We start from the raw sequence: 16,354 nt of genomic DNA on the forward strand, positions 1-16,354 counted from the left end.
CCTTGAAAATCATTTTTTTCTTTGAAAACATTTTTTTATCTTGAAAATCATTTTTTGTCATGAAAATCAACTTTTACCATGAAAATAATTTTTTTCTGTGAAAAAAAATTGTTGTCATGAAAATCAACTTTTACCTTGAAAATAATTTTTTTGTGTGAAAAAAAATTTTTGTCTTGAAAATCAACTTTTACCTTGAAAATATTTTTTTTCTTTGAAAATAATTTTTTGTCTTGAAAATCATTTTTTTGTCATGAAAATCAACTTTTACCTTGAAAATAATTTTTTCTGTGGGAATAAGCGGTAGAAAATGGATGGATGGAAATCATTTTTTGTCTTGAAAATTTACTTTTACCTTGAAAATAATTTTTGTCTTTGAAAAACATTTTTTGTCTTGAAAATCAACTTCTACCTTGAAACTATTTTTTTTCCTTGAAAATCAACTTTTACCTTGAAAATCATTTTTTTCTGTGAAAACATTTTTTGTCTTGAAAATCAACTTTTACCTTAAAAATAATTTTTTTCTTTGAAAATCATTTTTTGTCTTGAAAATCATTTTTTGTCATGAAAATCAACTTTTACCTTGAAAATCATTTTTTCTGTGAAAAAAATTTTTTGTCTTGAAAATTTACTTTTACCTTGAAAATCATTTTTGTCTTTGAAAAACATTGTTTGTCTTGAAAATCAACTTCTACCTTGAAAATCATTTTTTTCTTTGAAAATCATTTTTTGTCATGAAAATCATTTTTTGTCTTGAAAATCAACTTTTGCCTTGAAAATCACTTTTTTCCGTGATAAAAAAATGTTTGTCTTGAAAATAATTTTTTGTCTTGAAAATCAACTTTTGCCTTGAAAATCATTTTTTTCTGTGATAAACATTTTTTGGTCTTAAAAATCTACTTTTACCTTGAAAATCATTTTTTTCTTTGAAAAACATTTTTTGTCTTGAAAATAAACTTCAACCTTGAAAATATTTTTTTTCCCTTGAAAATCAACTTTTACCTTGAAAATAATTTTTTTCTTTGAAAATAATTTTTTGTCTTGAAAATCATTTTTGACATGAAAATCATTTTTTGTCATGAAAATCAACTTTTACCTTGAATATCATTTTTTTCTGTGAAAAACATTTTTTGTCTTGAAAATCTACTTTTACCTTGAAAATCATTTTTTTCTTTGAAAAGCATTTTTTGTCTGAAAATCAACTTCTACCTTGAAAATAGTTTTTGTCCTTGAAAATGTACTTTTACCTTGAAAATCATTTTTTTCTTTGAAAATTATTTTTTGTCTTAAAATCATTTTTTGTCATGAAAATCAACTTTTACCTTGAAAATCATTGTTTTCTTTGATCGTGTTCCTGGAGTTCAGGACCACGCTCTCTTTTGTCCAGGAGTCAAATAGACCTGGACCACTAAACACCTTTTTTCTGATCTTGAAATGGTTCTTTCTCTACCTTGCAATGCCTTGCTCATGTACCACATGTGATGGAAGGACGTGATCAGACGTGGTTTAGTGCCTTGTCCTGGGCAACTCTCTGCTCCAGGTGAGCGTGTCAGTGCACTGCAATGTGTGAGTGCACTGTAATATGTGAGTGCACTGCAATGCGTACATTTAAATGTCAGCTCCTTTCCTTTGAATGCAGCTTTTTTGTTGACTCACTTGCCTGAGGGGAGAGGGAAAGTAAATTACTTAATTCTATGCACCACTAACACACTGTGTATATTTATATATATATATATATATATATATATATATATATATATATATATATATATATATATATATATATATATATATATATATATATATTTTCAAAGAGAACGGCCTACGGATCACGATTGAAGCCAACAAGCAAACCGTCAACTTCCTTGACGTCACTTTCAACCTGAGAAATAACAGCTACCAACCATTCACGAAACCCAACACAACACTCCAATACGTGCACCATGACAGCAACCACCCACCCACCACCACGAAAAGAATACCTACCGGAATCAATAAAAGGCTATCGATGCTGTCATCTAGCAAAGCTGAATTTGACCAAGCAACCCCCCCGTACCAAAAAGCCCTTGATGAAAGCGGATACAATTTCACCCTCACCTATGAACCCACGCCAGGAAACCAGCCAAAAAAGAACAGAAAACGAAACGACATCATCTGGTACAACCCCCCATACAGCAAAAACGTCTCAACGAACATTGGACACAAATTCCTCAATCTGATTGACAAACACTTTCCCAAAGACAACATCCTAAGAAAAGTATTCAACAAGAACAACATTAAATTGAGCTACAGCTGCATGAACAATATACGACAAATCATCTCAAACCACAACAAAACAATTGCAAATGAGCCGTCGGCCCCCAGACAGAGCGACTCCAAAACCAACAAAGGATGTAACTGTCGAAAGAAACCTGATTGCCCTCTCAACGGGGGGTGCTTACAAACATCAGTTGTCTACCAATCTAAGGTAATACGCAAGGACATTAACACATCCGACACATATGTAGGATTAACCGAGGGAGAATTCAAAACCAGATGGAACAATCACAAGGCTTCTTTCAGGAACAAAAACCTGCGAAATACCACAGAACTCAGCAAACACATTTGGGACCTCAAAGACAATAATGTTGAATATTCAATAACATGGCAAATTCTTGCATCCAGCACACCTTACAATAGTGGTAATAAAAGATGCAACCTATGCTTGAAAGAGAAACTGTTTATTATTTACCGTCCAGACCTGTCATCCCTCAACAAGCGCAGCGAAATTGTAACAACATGCCGCCATAGACGGAAACACCTCCTAGGTAACACATGAGCCAATCACCACGCCCCTACGCCAGCCTGTACCCACCCACTCTGTGCCCTATATAAACCATGGTATGCGAATGCTCCCATTAAAATCTCCTGATGATTGAGGGTACCCCCCCTCATGAAACAGGCCTGTAGAGATGAAATAGTCTTGTGATTTTTTTCCCACACATACATATATTGCGCTCTACTACGGTATCGAGCACTATTTTTTGGATAACCTTATTAAGACATATATATATATATATATATATATATATATATATATATATATATATATATATATATATATATATATATATATATATATATATGACATGATGTTCTTTACACGTGTACGTACACTTTTGACCAGGACTGTACATGTGTGGACTGATCTGACCTCTGACCTCTCCAACATCACAGGTCAGACTACAAAAACAATCCTTGTCATTCTTGCTTTGTCCCGAGTCGCTCATCCCTGACAGATTGAAGGAAGCAGGTGTGAGCGTGTCCCTGACTTGACCTTTGACCTCACTTGTCTTGGACAGCGTTCAAAATCAATAGTGTTCTCACTGCGACACCAGGAATGACCACTCAGGGCCGAAGATGACTTGGCCAGTGGAGCGCTGACAGGAGACTTGTTTGGAGGCGGGCCAAATCCTAACTAATCCTGTCACCTGGAGGAGAACCACCTCCTGGTTTCTCCTCTCGTACAGGAAATGGAGCGCCTCTCGTACAGGAAGTAGAGCACCTGTGCCCGGCGGCTCTCAGAGGAAGTGTCATGTGTGCAGACCAGTGACACAGATCCATATTGACGTGGAAAGCTTTTCCCCCCCCCCGACAAACGGGCTGAGTGCGTCTTCTTCACACCTGACCGAGTCCTCAAGGAGACGCGGTCACCTGAGTGGGGGCGGGGCCACGTATGCAAGGACACAGCCTGTAAAGTCTTCAACACCCTGACAGTCGCTGTCTGGAACAATATTGGACCATTTTGCTACGCGGCCGTCGCCATGGAGACGCTCATTTCCTGCACAGCCATCGCATCATTATTGTCACGGCCAGTGCCCATTCCCTAAGGGAGCCCCGCGGAGCGCACCTCGGGACACGCCCACGGCCGCTCCTCTCCTGCACGCAGCCGGCAGCTGCATTCAATATGCAATCTGCGCACCTGTCAGTGATGATCTGGCTGGGCGTTCCTGGCCAGAACGTGACCATCGCTTCCCGTACACGTCTGCCCTTGTTCCCGTGTTGGCGAGCTTTGCGTCTCGTCATTTTCTTGTTCCCTCGCTTCTCCGACTGCCCTTTTGGATTCTCAACCTCCCGCTTGGACACGGACCTTCTACGCCCCGCTTAGCCCCGACTTTCTGCCTGCCCAAGACTGCCTTCATTCGTTGTCCCTCCTCTTGTTCAACATTACGGTAACACAATACAGCTAATCACACACATAGCCTCACACTAGAGATGCGCGGATAGGCAATTATTTCATCCGCAACCGCATCAGAAAGTCGTCAACCATCCGCAATCCACCCGATCTAACATTTGATCAGAACCGCATCCGCCCGCCATCCGCCCGCACCCGCCCGTTGTTATATATCTAATATAGACGATGCAAGGCATTAGTGAGGTTATAAAGCTTTTGCCTGTTAAAGAAAGGAGACTGATCCAATGCAGCACAGACATTCGCGTGCCACGCTGTCACGACCCAGACGCACACCAGCGCGCAATCATATGGGAGCCGCGCTGAGCGCACCTCCAAGCGCGCCTCGCTGCCGGCGACGGCCGGGTATGTGCCCGACGCTCCAGCGCCATCCATTTTCAGGGCTAGTTGATTCGGCAGGTGGGTTGTTACACACTCCTTAGCGGGTTCCGACTTCCATGGCCACCGTCCTAGCTGCTGTCTATATCAACCAGGGTGAGCCCCACCCCTTTCGTGAGCGCACTGCGCGCGGAGTGACCCCTGTTATGCGCCCCCGGCAACAAGGGTGGCGGGCAGGTAAGCTGCGCGGGCGGAGCGCGCGGAGTGACCCCTGTTACGAGCACCCCGGCCACGGGGGTGGCGGGCAGGTAAGCTGCTTACCTGCGTGACGCCGGCCGCGGCGAAGGCGGACGAGGCGGGGTGTCGGTGCGGTGGGCGCGGTGGTGACCCTGGACGTGCGTCAAGCCCTTCTCGCGGATCGCCTCAGCTACGGCTCCCGGTGGGGCCCTCTCGGGGGAAGGGGCCTCGGTCCCGGACCCCGGCGAGGCGTCCCTTCTCCGCTCCGTAAAAGTGTCCATCTCTTTTTTTTTTTTTTTCTGTTGTGGCATATGCTGCAGGTGCCTGCTCGTTTTTCGTATGTGGGTAACAACATTTAACTATGTATATATATTTCCTGAATCTATTTAAAATCTAATTGTTTTTCATTTCAACCGCCAGACCCGACCCGACCCGACCCGACCCGACCCGACCCGACCCGACCCGACCCGACCCGCGGATAAAATCTAATTTTTTTTAAATTTCATCCGCCCGATCCGCGGATAATCCGCGGACTCCGCGGTTGTGCCCGCAAACCGCGCATCTCTACCTCACACACACACATTGGATCTAGTCACACTCCATTTCCCCCTGTTTAATTTATAGTATTATTTGTCATTATATATATATTTATGAATATATATAATAAATACATAGAGCAACATCGCCCTCTTGTGGAACTGTGCCGTCACTACTCCTCCTGCATACATAACGATGATGCTCCAACCTGCAGTGTTTTGTCGCGTTGTGGAAGATGCAGCACACAAATATAATTTGGACCATCGTTTCGGGCCTACAAACAAGCGCAACCTCTTCTTAGCACACCAAAGGCGCCTGAATGTTGAGATGGTGTGTCTAGATTGATCCAGTGGCAAGAAAATGCATTTTGCAAGAACAGTTTTTCATAGGGATATACCTATGAGGGGTTGGGGGATTTGGGGATGAATGCCATTAAAAAATGCCAGCAGACACCAGGACCAATCACTTCACCTTTAAAAAGTGTTTTTTAACCTTTTTTGAGCTAAGGCACATTGTTTTCATTGAAATTCGAAAAGTCGGCAAAATTCCCAATTTTGTCCAATATACCTTCGGTTGCGTTTTGGACCAGTTGTTCCTCCCAGGGAATTCAAGTCACAATTCGCTCCCAAGCTCTTTACGACACTTAAAGCTGAGTTGAAAAACCACCAGAGACAGAATAGGTATTTTGTTGTATATTTTCAAAGCTTTGCCAATATACATTTTGAGACCAGTCTAACCCTAGAACATTCTATCGCGTGAAAATCATTTTTTGTCATGAAAATCAACTTTTACCTTGAAAATCATTTTTTTCTGTGAAAAAAAATGTTTGTCTTGAAAATTTTCTTTTATCTTGAAAATCATTTTTGTCTTTGAAAAACATTTTTTGTCTTGAAAATCAACTTCTACCTTGAAAATAATTTTTTTCTTTGAAAATAATTTTTTGTCATGAAAATCATTTTTTGTCTTGAAAATCAACCATTTTACCTTGAAAATGATTTTTTTCTGTGAAAAAATGTTTTTGTCCTGAAAATCTACTTTTACCTTGAAAATCTTTTATTTCTTTGAAAAACATTTTTTGTCTGAAAATCAACTTCTACTTTGAAAATATTTTTTTTCCTTGAAAATCAACTTTTACCTTGAAAATCATTTTTTTCTTTGAAAATTATTTTTTGTCTTAAAATCATTTTTGTCATGAAAATCAACTTTTACCTTGAAAATCATTTTTTTCTGTGAAAAAAAATGTTTGTCTTGAAAATTTTCTTTTATCTTGAAAATCATTTTTGTCTTTGAAAAACATTTTTTGTCTTGAAAATCAACTTCTACCTTGAAAATAATTTTTTTCTTTGAAAATAATTTTTTGTCATGAAAATCATTTTTTGTCTTGAAAATCAACTTTTACCTTGAAAATGATTTTTTTCTGTGAAAAAATGTTTTTGTCTTGAAAATCTACTTTTACCTTGAAAATCTTTTATTTCTTTGAAAAACATTTTTTGTCTGAAAATCAACTTCTACTTTGAAAATATTTTTTTTCCTTGACAATCAACTTTCACCTTGAAAATCATTTTTTTCTTTGAAAATTATTTTTTGTCTTAAAATCATTTTTTGTCATGAAAATCAACTTTTACCTTGAAAATCATTTTTTTCTTTGAAAATCATTTTTTGTCATGAAAATCATTTTTTTGTCCTTAAAAACAACTTTTACCTTGAAAATCATTTTTTTCTTTGAGAATAAATTCTTGTCATGAAAATAATTTTTTTCTGTGACAAAGATTTTTTGTCATGAAAATCAACTTTTACTTTGAAAATATATTTTTTCTGTGACAAAATTTTTTTGTCTTGAAAAACTTCTTTTACCTTGAAAATTATTTTTTTCTTTGAAAAAAATGTTTTGTCTTGAAAATCAACTTCTACCTTGAAAATCATTTTTTGTCTTGAAAATCAACTTTTACTTTGAAAATATTTGTTTTCAATCACTTCCTCCCAAAATGGTCTGTCTTCCCAACGCCAAAAACCCCTCTTTCCTTCCCCCTCCCTAGCCATAATACAAGCACAACGTCTCCCTAGCCATAATACATTCCAAAGAACTCAAGGTTAACACACACAGTATACTTGCTGACAGAGCATCAAGAGAAGAAATGGAAAACACGAGCCCATCCATCCATCCATCTTCTTCCGCTTATCCGAGGTCGGGTCGCGGGGGCAGCAGCCTAAGCAGGGAAGCCCAGACTTCCCTCTCCCCAGCCACTTCGTCCAGCTCTTCCTGTGGGACCCCGAGGCGTTCCCAGGCCAGCCGGGAGACATAGTCTTCCCAACGTGTCCTGGGTCTTCCCCGTGGCCTCCTACCGGTCGGACGTGCCCTAAACACCTCCCTAGGGAGGCGTTCGGGTGGCATCCTGACCAGATGCCCGAACCACCTCATCTGGCTCCTCTCGATGTGGAGGAGCAGCGGCTTTACTTTGAGCTCCCCCCGGATGGCAGAGCTTCTCACCCTATCTCTAAGGGAGAGCCCCGCCACCCGGCGGAGGAAACTCATTTCGGCCGCTTGTACCCGTGATCTTGTCCTTTCGGTCATAACCCAAAGCTCATGACCATAGGTGAGGATGGGAACGTAGATCGACCGGTAAATTGAGAGCTTTGCCTTCCGTCTCAGCTCCTTCTTCACCACAACGGATCGATACAGCGTCCGCGTTACTGAAGACGCCGCCTGTCGATCTCACGATCCACTCTTCCCCCACTCGTGAACAAGACTCCGAGGTACTTGAACTCCTCCACTTGGGGCAAAATCTCCTCCCCAACCCGGAGATGGCACTCCACCCTTTTCCGGGCGAGAACCATGGACTCGGACTTGGAGGTGCTGATTCTCATCCCAGTCGCTTCACACTCGGCTGCGAACCGATCCAGTGAGAGCTGAAGATCCTGGCCAGATGAAGCCATCAGGACCACATCATCTGCAAAAAGCAGAGACCTAATCCTGCAGCCACCAAACCAGATCCCCTCAACGCCTTGACTGCGCCTAGAAATTCTGTCCATAAAGGTTATGAACAGAATGGGTGACAAAGGGCAGCCTTGGCGGAGTCCAACCCTCACTGGAAACGTGTCCAACTTACTGCCGGCAATGCGGACCAAGCTCTGGCATACAGGGAGCGGACTGCCACAATCAGACAGTCCGATACCCCATACTCTCTGAGCACTCTCCACAGGACTTCCCGAGGGACACGGTCGAATGCCTTCTCCAAGTCTACAAAACACATGTAGACTGGTTGGGCAAACTCCCATGCACCCTCAAGGACCCTGCCGAGAGTATAGAGCTGGTCCACAGTTCCACGACCAGGACGAAAACCACACTGTTCCTCCTGAATCCGAGGTTCGACTATCCGGCGTAGCCTCCTCTCCAGTACACCTGAATAGACCTTACCAGGAAGGCTGAGGAGTGTGATCCCACGATAGTTAGAACACACCCTCCGGTTCCCCTTCTTAAAGAGAGGAACCACCACCCCGGTCTGCCAATCCAGAGGCACCGCCCCCGATGTCCACGCGATGCTGCAGAGTCTTGTTAACCAAGACAGCCCCACAGCATCCAGAGCCTTAAGGAACTCCGGGCGGATCTCATCTACCCCTGGGGCCTTGCCACCGAGGAGCTTTTTAACTACCTCAGCAACCTCAGCCCCAGAAATAGGAGAGCCCACCACAGACTCCCCAGGCACTGCTTCCTCATAGGAAGACGTGTTGGTGGGATTGAGGAAACACGAGCTGTTTTCAAATATGACTAAGAAATAAAAGAAGTACAACTTAAATTCGGATATATGTAAATATCTGCCTCCGACACTACCCAGGTTCGAGTCCCACAAGTCCCACCGCCCACAAAAGTACATATAAAAAAAAAAGCTCCCATACATAATAACATGCATGGCATTTATAAGAAATAATATACGACTCAACCAATCTCTTTCTGTTGCTGACTAACACTGAATTGTACTGCAACTATTACAACAAACATTGATTTCACAGCTATTTTATTTAAGTGCAAAGTTGAACGCGGCACTCCAGCGGGTTTAGTGGTCTCCCTGTGCATTTATCCCTGAAACTTGGCAGCTTTTTGCCGTCAATATCAGGCATCATGTCAACTTTAGAATCTCATTGAAGTGTTTATGTGTGAGCTTTGATCGCAGCTTTGCTTTATTGATATTCATAACTGTAAAAAGTTGCTGAGGGAGGAAGGCGCTGCCAAACAAGCACAAGATTCTTGCCCGCCGGTGTTGTTAATTTAGGACATCCTGGCAGGAAACACTCATAAAAATGTGTCCAAGCCAACGGAGTCAAATGTGTCCTTCAATGCTACATCATTGATTTCAAGCTGCATATCAACGGGCGCATCAGAAGCTCTTATTGTGAAGGGTGAGCGGATAGTACTTTATTGTTGTTAGCCACACCGCCGACATCGCAGCACATTGACGTGGTGACGCTCGACCATCGCAGCCAATGAATGACGGACGTTAACAAACGACGTCATCAGGGTCTTTGCGAGCAGTGCTGCGTTCAAGTCAGCTTAGGACTCGGATAATGTTGCAAGGATGCGTTCGAGTACCGATTGCGGATACCGTTTGATTTAATGCAAACACTCGGTAGCAGGCCCCGGCCCTAACCAATCTGGCGCCCTAGGCAAGATTTTAGGTGGCGCCCCCCCACATCGGCAGTGAAGTGTATATACGCACAAGAAACCGAATAGCTTTGTCTTTGACCTTTTTTTTTACTTAAAGAAAGCAAATTAACAATCAGAATAGTTAACAAGATAAAAAAAAATATGAATAAATAAATGAATGCAAAAAATAAAAAAATGAATATACGAAATACAATATTTTTTACATACATATTGCTTAATTTACATTAATGATGTGCACTTTAACAACTAGGCTTACAACTATACCTAATTTATAAAGGGGTGGAAAAGTGACTATTACCTGCAGGGCAAACATTAGCTAACCAGAAGGCAATAACAATGTAAACAAAAAACACCTGCTTAAAAGATCTAATACAAATGTCCCTGAGGAATGTAAGGTGGGAGTACTGTAATTACCTAACATTATTATTTTCCATAACAATTTAGCCCCCTCCACAATATTAACCCGACGTTAAAACAGAACTAGCTATTTATTGATTAGCAATTGCCGAATCATGTAACATTAGCTTAATGCTAAAAAGCCAGGTTACTATCACATTCTGTAACAGACAAATAATTTCATGTAGGCTAACGTTACCTACCTGCTACCTCTTGTCTTTTTCTCGTTTCTCCTCCTCTTCTTTTCTCTTTTTTCTTCCCTGGGCACCTGACAGTTTTGGCCGTTTTGACATCTTGTGTTGATTTTTTGATGTGGTGACGTCCAAAAAGAGTCATGATACGGGAAGGGAGGGGGCGCACCGTGCATGGGCGTAATGTTGTAACAAATAATATTTCTATTAAATAGGCTTTACTTTGCATTTTAATTAACGTGGGATTATTTTTTGTATTTAGAAATAATAGTACCAACTTTTTTTTTTTTTTTCTCCAACATTTGTGGCACTGGCGTGGCGCCCCCTGATGGACGGCGCCCTTAGCATTTGCCTATACGGCCTATGCCACGGGCCGGCCCTGCTCGGTAGTACCGACCCAATCCGACCCGCCGAGCCCCCAAATGGAGCCACACCCCTGGTCTATTGTTTAGCGGCGCATTGACCACACATTTATGCTGCTATGTCCACATATCAAGCTGCCGCATCGCCTCGGAGTTGGTGAAAGTGAATTCTGGATGCCTCTCACCTGGATAGTAGAAGGCTGTGGACATAAACCCACAAGTTGGTGGACTCTGACATCCAACTTATGTTACGGCTCAGGCTCCTGCCAACGCCGCTCATCCGTCTGTGCGCACCTCTGGACACGCCCACGGCTGCGCACATCCAGGGACGCGCCGCGCACGTCCCCGCCCTGCAGCAGCCACCAGCTGCATTCACTCACCGGCAATCTACACTCCTGGGTCTGATGAGGGCAGGCTCAATAAAGGACCAGTGGACCCAAGGATCGGCGCAGGAACTTAGCTTTCTCAATGGTGTACCGTAAGCAACAAGCTTTATGCTATATTCGTGTTTCCTCTCCGTGCCTTGATTTGTCCCTTGTCTTCTCCCGTGTCCCCGCAGTACCCTCCGTCGCCTGGAAAGTGAGCTGTGCGTCTCATTTTACCCTGGATCTCCCTCTGGACTCTGACTGCTTCCTTCGTTCCTCGACCTCTTGCTCGCCCCTGGATTCCGACGCCTCTCTCTCGCCCCGGATAACCTGCCTGCCCCATGGACTTCCTCGTATCTCGTTCAACACGTTGGTAACACTCACTTCAGTTAACTACACACATAGTCTTACACCACCCACTCTTGTATTCTAGTTCACACTCCATTTCCTTAGGTTAGTAGTATTGTTTATTATCATTTATATATATATATATGTTGACTATATATATTTATATATAATAAATAATTGTATATACTGCCCCCTGGTGTCTGTTTGCCGTCACCTCCCCTTTAGTCTAAACCTAACAACTTAGACCCGAAGATGGCCAGAAAGACACAAAAAGACACCCTTTTGCGGAACCTTTTTGTTTTTATTAACACTTAGTGAGGATTAATTGTTCATGTAAACATCCCATTCGTCTTTATCCCAGTGAGAGCAGACATTGTACAGTAAGTGGTTGTTTTATTCATTGATAGCTCAGCACTTATGGTGCTTAGTGTTTGACTAAAGCTGCATCTGTTTAGCACACAGATTCTAAATCTTGTAGGTCATCCTCCTTATATTCAGGCTCAAAAATAGAAGGTTCTGGATCATCATTTGTCCCAAAGTAGTCTTTGTTGCCTCTCACAAAGTAAGCTGTGAGAGACCTGATGAAAGTTTCTTCTCCTCCATACGACACTCAGGAGGGACCCCGGTGACAGATGCAGGATTGACTGTGGGTGTGGCCATGCTGGACGTAAAGATTCACCTGATTGACAGTGGGTGTGGCCATGCTGGACGTAAAGATTCACCTGATTGACAGTGGGTGTGGCCATGCTGGGCGTAAAGATTCATTTGATTGACAGTGGGTGTGGCCATGCCGGGCATGGAGATCTACCTGATTGACAGTGGGTGTGGCCATGCCGGGCGTGAAGATCCACCTGATTGACAGTGGGTGTGGCCATGCCGGGCGTGAAAATCCACCTGATTGACAGTGGGTGTGGCCATGCCGGGCGTGAAGATCCACCTGATTGACAGTGGGTGTGGCCATGCCGGGCGTGAAGATCCACCTGATTGACAGTGGGTGTGGCCATGCCGGGCATGGAGATCTACCTGATTGACAGTGGGTGTGGCCATGCCGGGCGTGAAGATCCACTTGATTGACAGTGGGTGTGGCCATGCCGGGTAGGAAGATCCACTTGATTGACAATGGGTGTGGCCATGTCGGGCGTGAAGATCCACTTGATTGACAGTGGGTGTGGCCCTGCCGGGCGTGAAGATCCACCTGATTGACAGTGGGTGTGGCCATGCCGGGCGTGAAGATCCACCTGATTGACAGTGAGTGTGGCCATGCTGGGGGTAAAGATCCAAATGATTGACAGTGGGTGTGGCCATGCCGGGCATGGAGATCTACCTGATTGACAGTGGGTGTTGCCATGCCGGGCGTGAAGATCCACTTGATTGACAATGGGTGTGGCCATGCCGGGCGTGAAGATCCACTTGATTGACAATGGGTATGGCCCTGCCGGGCGTGAAGATCCACCTGATTGACAGTGGGTGTGACCATGCTGGGCGTGAAGATTCACCTGATATACAGTGGGTGTGGCCATGCTGGGCGTGAAGATCCACTTGATTGACAGTGGGTGTGGCCATGCTGGACGTAAAGATTCACCTGATTGACATCGGGTGTGGCCATGCCGGGCGTGAAGATCCACCTGATTGACAGTGAGTGTGGCCATGCTGGGGGTAAAGATCCAAATGATTGACAGTGGGTGTGGCCATGCCGGGCGTGAAGATCCACCTGATTGACAGTGGGTGTGGCCATGCCGGGCGTGAAGATCCACCTGATTGACAGTGAGTGTGGCCATGCTGGGCGTGAAGATCCACCTGATTGACAGTGGGTGTGGCCATGCCGTGCATGGAGATCCACCTGATTGACAGTGGGTGTGGCCATGCCGAGCGTGAAGATCCACTTGATTGACAATGGGTGTGGCCATGCCTGGCGTGAAGATCCACCTGATTGACAGTGGGTGTGGCCATGCTGGGCGAGGAGATCCACCTGATTGACAGTGGGTGTGGTCATGCTGGGTAGGAAGATCCACTTGATTGACAGTGGGTGTGGCCCTGCCAGGCGTGAAGATCCACTTGATTGACAGTGGGTGTGGCCATGCCGGGTAGGAAGATCCACTTGATTGACAATGGGTGTGGCCATGTCGGGCGTGAAGATCCACTTGATTGACAGTGGGTGTGGCACTGCCGGGCGTGAAGATCCACCTGATTGACAGTGGGTGTGGCCATGCCGGGCGTGAAGATCCACTTGATTGACAATGGGTGTGGCCATGCCGGGCGTGAAGATCCACTTGATTGACAATGGGTGTGGCCCTGCCGGGCGTGAAGATCCACCTGATTGACAGTGGGTGTGACCATGCTGGGCGTGAAGATCCACTTGATTGACAATGGGTGTGGCCATGCCGGGCGTGAAGATCCACTTGATTGACAATGGGTGTGGCCATGCCGGGCGTGAAGATCCACTTGATTGACAATGGGTGTGGCCCTGCCGGGCGTGAAGATCCACCTGATTGACAGTGGGTGTGACCATGCTGGGCGTGAAGATTCACCTGATATACAGTGGGTGTGGCCATGCTGGGCGTGAAGATCCACTTGATTGACAGTGGGTGTGGCCATGCTGGACGTAAAGATTCACCTGATTGACATCGGGTGTGGCCATGCCGGGCGTGAAGATCCACCTGATTGACAGTGAGTGTGGCCATGCTGGGGGTAAAGATCCAAATGATTGACAGTGGGTGTGGCCATGCCGGGCATGGAGATCTACCTGATTGACAGTGGGTGTGGCCATGCCAGGCGTGAAGATCCACCTGATTGACAGTGGGTGTGGCCATGCCAGGCGTGAAGATCCACCTGATTGACAGTGGGTGTGGCCATGCCGGGCGTGAAGATCCACTTGATTGACAGTGGGTGTGGCCATGCTGGGCGGGAAGATCCACTTGATTGACAGTGGGTGTGGCCATGCCTGGCGTGAAGATCCACCTGATTGACAGTGGGTGTGGCCATGCCGGGCGTGAAGATCCACTTGATTGACAATGGGTGTGTGAAGATCCACTTGATTGACAATGGGTGTGGCCATGCCGGGCGTGAAGATCCACTTGATTGACAATGGGTGTGGCCCTGCCGGGCGTGAAGATCCACCTGATTGACAGTGGGTGTGACCATGCTGGGCGTGAAGATTCCCCTGATTGACAGTGGGTGTGGCCATGCTGGGCGTGAAGATCCACTTGATTGACAGTGGGTGTGGCCATGCTGGGCGTGAAGATCCACTTGATTGACAGTGGGTGTGGCCTTGGGGGACATAAACACACCCCACACACATCCGGACCACATGTTTGAGAGCCCGGGTCACTTCTCCCTCACCGTTTCTGGCTGGCGAGATTACGTTTTAGGTTTCGAAAGTCAGTCGTGGGTGAGGTCAGCGCAGCGTAAATACCCTCCGTCTTGTTAACATGTCAAAGCTTTTAAACGGGCCGACAGGAACGACCCACCTGGGACTTGCAGGGAGGGGGGAGGTATGGGCGAGGGGGAGGTGTAGGTGAGGGGGAGGTATGGGCGAGGGGATAAAGAAGGGGGGGGGGGGGGGGGGAGAATGTGGCCTGTCGTTATTTTGACAAGTCTTTACGACTCAATTTAGCGTTGGGTAAATAAAAGAAGCGGGGTGTGGCGACTCAGATGAGTTAGTGGAACTCCCTGAGCTGTCAGAGGGCTCACTGCGCCCACCTTAATGGACGCCGTCTTTCTTTCTTCTACTTGACCCAGCTGTGAAGTCACCTAGAACATCTGACACCTTCAGGAGGCGCTGACTGGGAGGATGGTGGCATTATGATAACTGGGTGGTGTTATTGAAGGATAATAACTATGTGGTGTTATTGAAGGATGATAACTGTGTGGTGTTATTGAAGGATGATAACTGGGTGGTGTTATTGAAGGATGATAACTGTGTGGTGTTATTGAAGGATGATAACTGTGTGGTGTTATTGAAGGATGATAACTGTGTGGTGTTATTGAAGGATGATAACTGGGTGGTGTTATTGAAGGATGATAACTGGGTGGTGTTATTGAAGGATGATAACTGGGTGGTGTTATTTAAGGATGATAACTGGGTGGTGTTATTGAAGGATGATAACTGGGTGGTGTTATTGAAGGATGATAACTGGGTGGTGTTATTGAAGGATGATAACTGTGGGGTGTTATTGAAGGATGATAACTGGGTGATGTTATTGAAGGATGATAACTGTGTGGTGTTATTGAAGGATGATAACTGGGTGGTGTTATTGAATGATAATAACTGTGTGGTGTTATTGAAGGATATTAACTGTGTGGTGTTATTGAAGGATAATAACTGTGTAGTGTTATTGAAGGTGTGGTGTTATTGAATGATAATAACTGTGTGGTGTTATTGAAGGATAATAACTGTGTGGTGTTATTGAAGGATGATAACTGTGTGGTGTTATTGAAGGATGATGACTGGGTGGTGTTATTGAAGGATGATAACTGGGTGGTGTTATTGAAGGATGATAACTGGGTGGTGTTATTGAAGGATGATAACTGGGTGGTGTTATTGAATGATAATAACTGCGTGGTGTTATTGAAGGATGATAACTGTGTGGTGTTATTGAAGGATGATAACTGTGTGGTGTTATTGAAGGATGATAACTGTGTGGTGTTATTGAATGATAATAACTGTGTGGTGTTATTGAAGGATGATAACTGTGTGGTGTTATTGAAGGATG

The sequence above is a fragment of the Nerophis lumbriciformis genome, linkage group LG07 (assembly GCF_033978685.3).
Source record: "Nerophis lumbriciformis linkage group LG07, RoL_Nlum_v2.1, whole genome shotgun sequence".
Taxonomy (NCBI): domain Eukaryota; kingdom Metazoa; phylum Chordata; class Actinopteri; order Syngnathiformes; family Syngnathidae; genus Nerophis; species Nerophis lumbriciformis.